Source organism: Hibiscus syriacus, unplaced genomic scaffold (genome assembly GCF_006381635.1).
Source record: "Hibiscus syriacus cultivar Baekdansim isolate YM2019G1 unplaced genomic scaffold, ASM638163v2 tig00111671_pilon, whole genome shotgun sequence".
NCBI lineage: Eukaryota > Viridiplantae > Streptophyta > Magnoliopsida > Malvales > Malvaceae > Hibiscus > Hibiscus syriacus.
Genome location: NW_024063152.1, coordinates 67151 through 79907, shown reverse-complemented (window position 1 = coordinate 79907; position 12757 = coordinate 67151). Strand labels below are relative to the sequence as shown.

Below are 12757 nucleotides of genomic sequence, written 5' to 3'. Positions count from 1 at the left end.
ATGAAGAGCTTCGTTGACTTAGAATTTTCCAGATAGTTGAAGGCTTATCATAATAAGCCTTTTAACTTATGCATTGACTTGTTTATATCCTGATTAGAGTAAGAATTTTATATTTTATTATTTATTTATTATATATTTGAAGAAAATTTTAGGGGAAACTTGATTTTATTGAATTAGTTTATTTTAATATAGAGTTGTTAAATAATATTATAATACAATCGAAGTTATAATATTTTAAAATATATGATGTGATACATTTCAATTCACTAAAATTAGAATAATGAAGACAATTTATTAATTTAAAATATGTAAAATGATATATTTTAATTATAACATATTAAATTCACTTTTATTTTAAGATTTGCATTAAATGTGATTTAAATTATAAATAAAACATATTCATTTATTAATCAATTATAATATATATATATATATATATATATTATGTTTTATATTATTCAATTATTTCATGTTTGAGTCCTTATAAGATCATTTATCATCATTAACTATATTATAAATTATATAGATTATGTTCTGAATATTATACAAATTTAGTGGTTCAGCTTAGTGGTCCAGCAACGATTATTGATTTAATTTATTTTTCATTCATTCTATCGTTGACATGTTGAACCATTTGTTTGGATGAAAAAATTATTAAATTAAAAAATAAAATAAAAAACATTCATTCACACAGTGACACATGTTACCATCAGATTGAGGATTAAATTTATTGAATTAAATAAAATTTAGGACCGAATTATTAGAATTTGTAAGTAATGAGGACTAAATGTATAATTATACAAATTTTATTAACTGCCACATCATCTCCTCCGTTAATATTTAACGACATGTGACATGATTTAAATAGTTAGGTAACCCGATTGATAAAATTAAAAAAATCGGTGGTTAAAGAAAAAAGGGTAAATAGTTAGGTGGTCAATAATATAGTTTACCTTAAAAATAATATTTTATAAATATTATATTTTAATTAAATTACATCTAGATTTTTAACTAATTTATAATTATAATATAATGAAGAGCTTCGTTGACTTAAAATTTTCCAGATAGTTGAAGGCTTATCGTAATAAGCCTTTTAACTTATGCATTGACTTGTTTATATCCTGATTAGAGTAAGAATTTTATATTTTATTATTTATTTATTATATATTTGAAGAAAATTTTAGGGGAAACTTGATTTTATTGAATTAGTTTATTTTAATATAGAGTTGTTAAATAATATTATAATCCAATCGAAGTTATAATATTTTAAAATATATGATGTGATACATTTCAATTCACTAAAATTAGAATAATGAAGACAATTTATTAATTTAAAATATGTAAAATGATACATTTTAATTATAACATATTAAATTCACTTTTATTTTAAGATTTGCATTAAATGTGATTTAAATTATAAATAAAACTTATTCATTTATTAATCAATTATAATATTTATATATATATATATATATATTATGTTTTATACTATTCAATTATTTCATGTTTGAGTCCTTATAAGATCATTTATTATCATTAACTATATTATAAATTATATAGATTATGTTCTGAATATTAGACAAATTTAGTGGTTCAGCTTAGTGGTCCAGCAACGATTATTGATTTAATTTATTTTTCATTCATTCTATCGGTGACATGTTGAACCATTTGTTTGGATGAAAAAATTATTAAATTAAAAAATAAAATAAAAAACATTCATTCACACAGTGACACATGTTACCATCAGATTGAGGATTAAATTTATTGAATTAAATAAAATTTAGGACCGAATTATTAGAATTTGTAAGTAATGAGGACTAAATGTATAATTATACAAAATTTATTAACTGCCACATCATCTCCTCCGTTAATATTTAACGACAGGTGACATGATTTAAATAGTTAGGCAACCCGATTGATAAAATTAAAAAAATCGGTGGTTAAAGAAAAAAGGGTAAATAGTTAGGTGGTCAATGATATAGTTTACCTTAAAAATAATATTTTATAAATATTATATTTTAATTAAATTACATCTAGATTTTTAACTAATTTATAATTATAAGTTTAGTTATTTATAATTTAACATTTTATAATTTAATTTAATGGTATTCGTCATTAACAATGTTTATCCGTGCTTATCGAGTGTGGTAACATCATCATTAATTGAATGAATATTTTTTTTATTATATACTGAATTCAAATTCTAATATTTATTTTTCTGTTGGCAATAACATTTAAATAAAATTATTCATATTTCTTTTACTTACGCTTTCACCTTTTCTCTAATCTATTGTCAAGTTTAACTGAAAAGAAAAGCACCCATATACATAAATAAATACCATTCTTCATATTTTCAAGTGGTAATTAGTTTGATATCGCTTAAGCAAGTATTGAGTTTGAGTCCTTATGTATATAGAAAATCAACGCTAGCAGACTCACCAAAAATAGCGAAGTGTGTGATCCAAATCGATTCAGATTAGTCAAAACGAAACCTTAAGAACGGGAAGGGGAAAAAGACCATTCATCATATTTCATATTTTGAGAGGTGTCTTTAAGGAGAATTTATTAATGGTTTAAGATAGAGGTGGGTATACGGGCTACCCGCCCGTTTAGCCCGCGGGTTTTGACGGTGCGGGCTAAAAAGCCCGCATTCATAAACGGTTTTGAATTTTAAGGCCCGCGGCCCGTCCATTTAACTCGCGGGCTAAACGGGTTTACCCGCGGCCCGTTTAATAAAAATAATTTTAAATGCTTTAAATACAATAAAAAATAATGTTTTAACTTACTACACCTTTAAAAATGATCGAGCAACTTGAAAAGGAAGATAGCACTGTCAAAATAATAAATAATATTTAAATTTTATTTTAAATAGTCGGAAATGATTATAAAATAATATTTTTTTTTAATTTTTTAATCATTAATATATATATATATATAATGATATAATTACTTAAACTCAAATTAAAAAAAAAACAATATTCAATTATATCACCAAATTGAAAAACAAATAAAACAATAACCACATTATACTTTTATAAAACACGATTATTCAAGGCTATAATATGAATACACAGAAGTGTCTGAAAGTAGAAATTCAAACATAAAAATTCAACAAAGTCAAACATTATACAAATCTAACAAGAAAGTTGTCAAGTGTTTATAATAATTGTATTTTATGGATACTTTAGAGAAATATTAAAACATAATATGAAAATATAAAATAAAATACTTACAATATAAGAGTAAAATTGAAAGATACAATTATACTAAAATTGATAAAATATAAGTCATTAATTTGTTAAAATATATTTATTTTGTAAAAGTCTTTAAAAGTTGAAAAGTATGTTTTCAATTTTTTATTTTACTTTTCTTTCTTATTTTTAATCCAAATATTACGTGTCATGTGATATATTATTAGAATATCACGTGACTTTTTATAATTAAAGAACAAAATGGATAACATACTTCATGAAAAAATAAAAAATTAAATAAAAAAACTTTAAATACCAAAATGATAATGATGTATATTTAAATGAAAAAAATATCAAGCAACGGTAAAATTATGACAAACGCCCTAATAAATTTAAGAACTACAATAGTTATAAGTAACATCATATTTATAAGTAATTTATTTTCTTTTTCTATAAAATTCTTTAAGTTTATTTTCTCTAAAATTTTATAAATTTTAAATTAAGCGGGCTTTAACGGGTTTAACGGGTAGCCCACGGTTATACCCATTAAACCTGCGGGTTTAACGGTCCAGGCTAAAAAGCCCGCAATTTAAACGGTCTTCAATTTTTTAGGCCCGAAGCCCGCACGAGTCGCGGGTTAAACGGGTAGCCCGCGGGCCTTAGCCCATATACCCAGCTCTAGTTTAAGAGGATAAACAATAACAACAGTCTTAACTTTCTTCCATTATTTCCGGTTTATTAAGTTTTAATATAATTTTATATTTGTTGAGAGAGTATTTAATGTATTGATTATGCTACCTAATGGCAATCACCAATACGTCCGATTCGCATAAAAGAAATTCTCTCTTTTGTTTCCTCCATGGAATGTTGGGTTATAGAGAAAGTTTGTGTGCCCGACGATTGAACAGTGACAACCAAAATAAGTCATTGGAGTGGAATGTTTCTCTACGAGCCACTTCAAGGAGACGACGACGATGACTGATGACAACCAACAGTGATCAGCAGTGACAATGGTGAGTGATGGCAACGACTAGAGACTTTGACATAATTTAGGGGTCAAATAAAAATTTTATCTAAAATTTGAGGGTCAAAATGATACTTTATCGAAATTTCAAAGTCTAACTAGTATTCAATCTAAAGTTCATGGGTAAAATTAAAATTTAACCCCTTTTAACTAACGCGCCACATAATTAAACTAACGCGAGTTAACGGATCAGTAACCAAAATATAACAACCGACAACATAAGTGACCAAAACTTAATAAATCGATAATGTAAGTGACTAAAACTTAATAAATCGATAATGTAAGTGACTAAAACATATTTTTTGAATTTGTTGAGCAAAAATGTAAAAAAATTAAAAGCGATCAATCCAGTAGTTTACCAAAATTATATTCACTAGTTGATAATTTTCTAGATTCAATCTAAATACATACAATTGTTATTATATTTTTAAATTTATATATATATATATATACAAATTATGTTAAATAATTTTTTATTATATTTATATTGATCATTTTAATTCGAATTTTTTAACTCGACTTGACTCGCCTCGGTCGAGTACTCACCCCTAGTCATGATTTTCAAGATGCACCATGGCTTTAGCTGTTGAGGGTGTTATTAGATTTCTACATCCATGACATCCTCATATTTTAAGAATAGTTAGATTTTGGAAAGACACCTTGGATGGAACTAAAAACTGTAATTTGGGGCATTGCAATACTTTTAGAGATGAATGCCTTCAATATAGGGCAACTCTGAATCCAAAGTTCTTTTAAGGAGGGGAACTCCAACAAAATTTCAGAGAAAAATCTTGAAACATTCAATAGTAACAGAAAGAAATAAGATGGAAGAACAATAGTGCAGGAAAATTTATGAGCTTCAAAACTTCTGGAAGTTGTAAATTCCATATCTCTATCATAGTGGCATTGCATTCCGAACACAGTTCTTTCCAGGGACGGATGTAATATTTTATGTTAGTGGGACGAATTTAAATTTACAAGGGAGAAAATATATTTTTAATAAAAAATACATAGAAAAAAATCTAAAATATATGATAATTTTAAATTTTCAGGTGACAACCTTTCCCACTAAGGTCATCCCTGGTTGTTCCATGGGCAGTTGAATAACGAGTTAAACCAAAACAAGAATGAATCTAGATAAAAGGGCATGGAGAAAATGCATACTATTTGAAGTCATATCAGATAGCTAATCGGAGAATTCATATGGATCATGCGCAAATTGATTAATGCTGAAATTACAACACATTCATCTTTTCTTTTACTATATACAATGTTAGAATAGGAAACGCAAAATTAATGCATCCTGTGGACATTTTTATAAGCAACAGCCTCAGAGGCATTTCGTCGAATAAGTCGTATGCCTTTATAGGTTATGAATTGATACTATTCGATCATTATGTATTAGGGTAAAGTACAAAAGTAGTGCCCCGACTATAGGGTGATACTTTGTTGAGTTCATCGATTATTAAAAGTTACAAAATGATCCCCCAACTATGAGATGTTGCTTTGTTGAGTCCCTCAACTATTAAAAGTTTCAAAATGATCACTCGACTATTTAGTATGTTTCAAACTCGTCCTTTTTCATTAAAAAATAAAGACAATCTTAGATTTTAATCATTACTCTAAGATTTTATTATTGTTTTTTCGTTAAAAAATTGGTATAATTCATCATTACTCTAAATTTTTTTACAAAATAATAATAATAATATAATTTCATCATTACTCTAAGATTTTAATCTTTTGGATTTTAATAAAAAATTAAAAATATTATCAAATAACTCTAATTGTTCAAATCTATTTTTTAAAAAGATTATAATTAAATATACATTATAAAAATTCCATTACGTGAAGAGATGTGATGTTAACATAAAATAATTTGTTATGTTAACATGAAGAGATGTGATTTTAATATGAATAGATGAAACTCTTCTACAAAAATTCAATCTTTCTCTATTCAGTATTCACAAGGCAATTAAAAATGATTTTTTAATTAAAAAATTGTCAAATACTCAAGGATTATGTGAGAGAAATCGAACTCTTCTTAATCCGTTCTTTTCGATAAAAGTATTTTTTCCAAAATCATAGATAGATTAATGTATGTTTTTATTGATTATTTATTTTAATTATGAATATCACATTGTTTTATGATCCTTGAATTAATAATGTAAATAATTATTTTCCATCAAGTAAGTAATTTTAGAATATGGATAATATATTTAAAAGAGAAAATCACATTGTTTTACGATTTTAACCAATTTTTTTTGGATTTGCCAAAATGACCAACAAAATCGCAATGCGATTTCTAATTCGCAACGCGATTTTCAGTATCGCAAATTCGCGTTGCGATAGTCTACAGTGTCGTTGCGATAGTCTACAGTAAATTAAAAAAAAATTTGTTTCTTAAGAATTTTCTCTAAAAAGATAGTTATCTGCGCGAACGTGTCGAAGACACGTATGACCACGACCACGACCACGAGACGGCGGCGGCGGCGGCGCGCGAGAGTCCCCCTTATTCTCTTTCACTCAACAAGGAAATGGGAAATCCAAGCCTTAAATACACTTCCCAATAGTGTTTCCAATACTATGTGGGATTTGAGCATTACTCAACACTTCAAAGAAAATATAGCAATTTTTGTAGCATTTTCCCACTTAATCCATATATAAAACATTTTATCATTTTATCAAGAGAATTAAAAGAGTTGTAGATATCTACATTTCAATTCAAACTTATACATATAGTTTTAATATGATAAAATGTTTTAATATTTTTAGATATGGATTAAGTGGGAAACATGCTACAAAAATTGCTATATTTTCTTTGAAGTGTTGAGTAATGCTCAATCCCACATAGTATTGGAAACACTATATGGAAGTGTATTTAAGGTTTGGATTTCCCATTTCCTTGTTGAGTGAAAGAGAACAAGGGAGACTCTCGCGCGCCGCCGCCGCCGCCGTCTCGGGTCGTGGTCGTGCTCGTGGTTATGGTCGTGCTCGTGGTCGTGGTAATACGTGTCTTCGACACGTCCACGCGGATATTATCTTTTTAGAGAAAATTCTTAAGAAACAAAATCTTTTTTTAATTTACTGTAGACTATCGCAACGAATATGGAAAATCGCAACGACATTGTACACTATCGCAACGCGAAATGGAAAATCGCAACGACACTGTAGACTATCGCAACGCGAAATGAAAAATCGCAACAACACTGGACTATCGCAATGCGAAAAGGAAAATCGCATTGCGATTTTCAACTATCGCAACGCGAAATGAAAAATCGCAACGACACTGTAGACTATCGCAATGCGAAAAGGAAAATCGCAACGCGAAATGGAAAATGCAGCGCGAATTTACGATACTGGAGATCGCGTTGCGAATTACAGATCGCATTGCGATTTTGTTGGTCATTTTGGCAAATCCAAAAAAAGTTGGTTAAAATCGTATATTATAAGACATTTTTTGTCACCGAGGCGATTTTCTCTATTTAAAATACCTATTTGAAAAGAAAATCAATCAAAAATTAAATAAAAGCAAGTCTATGCCATCAGTGTCATATAATCGATGCTTTATCTCATGGATTTTGAAAAAGATAATGCTTACTTTTTGGGTGTTCAAGTATGTTCTACTTGTGATAAAAAGCAGCATCGACATTGAATTTGACTCAACCACAAGGTGGGGTAAACCAACAAGAACATGCTCTAGAAGGTTTCCAACGCCACCACTTGTATTGCAGATTCAGAGAAAGAGGAGGATTGGGTTTGTGTTATAATTCCTGTGTATATTTACCACTTCTTTGTTTGTGTAATGCTTAGATGTTTAACCGTAATAATACAGTATTTCGATATATAAATGCTTGTATAGTTGTATTGGATAAATGTGTGTGTGCGTGCGTGTACGCGGCTGTGTGTGTCTGCACGCCTGTGAGTGTGTGTATAGGGTCTGTTAAGACCTATAAGTGTAAATGGAAAAGGGATCACCGGCACCATTCCTCCCAGGAAATGATCACATGTACAAATAAGAATGAAAGTAATGCATATGCGTTTATCAGTTATACATATTGGTGCATTCATGGCCATGCCAGGAATTAATCTAATATTACATAAAATGAGTGATAGACGCTTGTATTTCCTCCAGTGTTCTCCCTTGTCTCCGGAACCAACTTGGCAACGAATACAACAGTTAAGCCTGAGATTCCGGCTAAAACGAAATATGTTCCTGCAATGATATTTGCCGATACATCTTAGTTCAGAAATGTATTGTCAATTTACTATGTTAGAGAAGAAATGGAGGATGACCTGCTGAGCTCCATTCCATCATAAAATTGAAACTGTAAGTAGTAAACCAAGCAGTGGACCAGTGGACTAAAGTCACCAGGCTTCCAGCTTGAGTTTTAACATTTATAGGAAATATCTGACCAAGAATATGCACCATGTTTTACTCAAATGAATCCCTTGCCTACAGCTATTGGGGCAAGCTTGATATGTAAGCAACAATGAAGATTCGATCTCGGAATTGGCACATACCTCTGACATTATAATCCATGGTATTCCTCCCAAGCCTATTGTGTAAGCTGTAGCACTGATCTGTGTTTGCAGTATTAACCAGTTTATACATGTAGTTTGGCTCAATATATACATATAGTTGTGAATATGCATGCAGATTCTACAAAGAATCATGTATTGTGTACTTGAGCTGCCTAATCCTAGTCATGGTTATGGCCGTTGGCAAAATAATTGCAAAGCAGAAGACAGTGAAACCGACGTACCAAAATCCCGGGAAGTGCTAAAAACGGAGTAAGTGCCTTCAGATTGGGGAGTTCCTGATTGTGGGGAAAAGAAAAGTGGAAAGAATCAAATAAGAAATGACAATCTCTTGAAGAAGAGAACTGTTATACCTTAAAGCAGAATGAGTCCCTGTACAAAGCAGCTGAAGCATATTCCACTTGCAGAAAGCTGCATAAAATTGGATTAAAATGCCTTTTTTTCTTGTTTGTTCAACAATTTTACTATCTTAAAATGAATTGGTTACGTAACTAACCAATAGAAGTGGTCGTCTACCAGATCTATCCATTAAAAATAAACCTAAAATTGCTACTGGAATCTGCAAAAACAATGTAATTGACATGTCTCGGAAATGCTTGGAACATAATGAGTCCCTGTACAAAGCAGCTGAAGCATATTCCACTTGCAGAAAGCTGCATAAAATTGGATTAAAATGCCTTTTTTCTTGTTTGTTCAACAATTTTACTATCTTAAAATGAATTGGTTACGTAACTAACCAATAGAAGTGGTCGTCTACCAGATCTATCCATTAAAAATAAACCTAAAATTGCTACTGGAATCTGCAAAAACAATGTAATTGACATGTCTCGGAAATGCTTGGAACATAATGAGTCCCTGTACAAAGCAGCTGAAGCATATTCCACTTGCAGAAAGCTGCATAAAATTGGATTAAAATGCCTTTTTTTCTTGTTTGTTCAACAATTTTACTATCTTAAAATGAATTGGTTACGTAACTAACCAATAGAAGTGGTCGTCTACCAGATCTATCCATTAAAAATAAACCTAAAATTGCTACTGGAATCTGCAAAAACAATGTAATTGACATGTCTCGGAAATGCTTGGAACTTAATTTTACCTTAACTCCAAGTTGGAAAAGAAGCCATGAAGTTACCTGTACAATAGCTAAAACTTGAAGGCCAAGGTTACCTGATATGCCTGTTGCAAACAAAACTTTGTGTCTTCATCTTCTTCTTTTTTTCTTTTTCCGATACCGTCTTAAAATTGTACGACAACAAAAAATAATCTATGCAGCAATAATTACATAAGCACCAACATAGAAGATATAAATTTACCTGCTTCTTCAAATATGGTACGAGCATAATATCCCATGGCACCTGCTCCTACAAGTTGTTGCAATAACATTAGGCCAACTCCAACCTGCAAATTCCAAGAAGCCATTTATAAAACGATTAGGCAAGTCATAAAAGGAATTAGCATATTAATCTAATTTATTCTCAGCTCACAATGACTGAATTAGCATATCTCTTTCGGAACAATTCAATGAAACTTGCTTCTGTCTGTTGCTCAAGAGTTTCCATATAACCCTACGAGAGAATATAAGCACACATCATGAGGAAATAAGCGTTCAAAATTTCCTGGGGAAAAACTAAAAGATATGAAGCTAAAATGCTACTCTGATAACAGCTGCTTCTTCAGAAATATCCGAGTCTCCCCTAAGACACTTCAACGAAGCTTTAAACTCTTTTTCTCAACCATATTTTGCCTGCAGAAGCCATTCATATCTTGCATTTACACTGTGTCAACTCGAAGGTAAAGAATCAAGTGCATAATTTCTTTTATATCTTGCTCTAACATGTTACAGACTTGAAAAGCTTCCGAATACTATGGAGTTAGACTTACCAGCCATCTAGGGGACTCTGGAATGAAAAACAAGTCTATTATCTGTACTACACAGGGGATTACACCTGAAGAAAACAGAATAGATAAAACACTATGCTTAACTAAAACTACCTTTTGCTTTATCTAATAATAATAATAAAGCAATGTATACACTGATCGTAGCCAAGGAGCGCCATAAAATGAAGGTTCCCATGTAAAACATAAGTGCAATCCCAGAAGCCATCATTAACTGCAGGATAAAAGAAACTCGTATCTATTCAATGTTACGTTGACAAATCACATTGTCAATTGGGTTAAGTATATTTTACCATATTTGATGATGCAAAGGAACCCCAGAGACTTTTAGGTGTTATTTCAGCTATATATACAGGTACCTGTTTCACAAGGAAAATTCTGCTATCTTTATATGTATCCCAACTTAAAAACTGCTTGAAGTTGAAAAATGAACTGCAAACCTTAGTACATTACCACATAACTAATCATGGCGCCTCCGATTCCGATGGACAGCCTTCCAATGCCAAGCCACAAGGCATTCTTCCAACAAGTTTTGAACATAGACTTCTCCGTTATTGGAGCAATAATAGTTAGAATTGATAGCCACCCAGCAGTGCAGAAGACATCAGAGAACCACATTGTCTGTTTCTCACAGTCAATGAACACATTAATTTAGAGGAATAAACCAATATTCAATGGAATTTAACTTGAAACATCTGTGGAAGATGTAAAGGCTTAAAGAAGAAGAAGATGAACTTACACGTTTTCTACCGATAAGATCCGCTATCTTTCCAATTAGAATCGCTCCTACCATTCCTCCAATTGTCAATATTGAACCAAAAACAGAGTACTGCAAATTGGTGAGAAAGATTACAAAGGATTCATCAATTTTTCTCAAATATCCATGTCCAATCAATATATTCAATTTGCCACTCACCTAAATCCGAGAAAGATAGTTACACAAACTTACCTACAGCTTTCCTGTGCTTTAAGTAAGTGGAAGGTTATTGAATGCATGAGTTTTTGTGTTTGTAAACAAATAAAAATTGAAAAGAAAAATTACAGAAGAGATTGGGGAGTACTAACTGCTGGCAAAGAGAGGTCCAAATCTTCCATTATCCCATTCTCTGCTGGTGATGAATAACCAAGCTGGGTCCATTTTCAAAGTTAGTTCATAAAGGTAGCAAATAAAATTATCTATGGTATGTTTTCATTCAGTTTTCCCCCCAAAGTTCCAAACTTGCATTCTTCAAACATAAAGAAAATATTGTTACAAGAAATTGAACATCTTCATGTTGAAAATATGAAGAAGAAAGTGAATAACTTACAGAAGAACCATAGCAGAAAGAACCACAAACAGCAACAAACGTACTGAAGAAGAGAACAGGAGTCAATGAGGAAGCTGATGACACATTTTTTTTCGGTAAGACTGCAACCGCCGGCACCATTTCTACTTGGTTTTGTTGCTTTTGGGGATTCATATATTTTTGTTAACAGCCCTTCTTCCATGCCTTCCCATTCCATATTTTACTGCTTTTGAAATCGTTTAAAGAACCAAATTAAATTCTGCTTTTTTGCTTTCCAATTTTTTTTGGCTGTTTCAAGTGTAAAATATTTCCTTTTTCTTTTAAGAGATGGGACCAATGTTCATTAATTATTGGAACAATTAAATATTGAAACAAATATTTTCTCTTTTTTTATAAAAAGATCTTGTTGCTGAAAAACCCTTTGGGGTTACAGGACAGTAATAGAAAGTCTCAAATGGATGCCAAAGTGATAATCTTTATAACCAAATATCAAAACTTTGAAGCCCAGAAATTATTACACTGGATAGGGGTGTGCAAAAATATCCGACCCGCTGACCCGAATTTAAAAAATTTGAATAATTTTCTAAAAAAATTACCCGGACAGGTCGGGTCCGAGTAACAAAATTAAATTTTTCTGGATACCTGGTTACCCGAGTACCGGTTAGGGATTTTTTTAGGGTAAACTACCTCTTTGGTCACTTATATATTATTTAATTTATGTTTTGGTCACTCGATTATTATTTAGGGTAAACTACCTATTTGGTCACTTATATATTATCTAATTTATGTTTTGGTCACTCTATTATTATTTAGGGTAAACT

At 30.7% G+C, this 12757-nt stretch overlaps 1 pseudogene; it reads right to left on the bottom strand.

Moving 5' to 3' along the window:
* Window positions 1-8244: 8244 nt before the first annotated feature.
* LOC120167287 lies at window positions 8245-12130 on the bottom strand (annotated as a pseudogene).
* Between the last annotated feature and the right edge of the window lie 627 nt (window positions 12131-12757).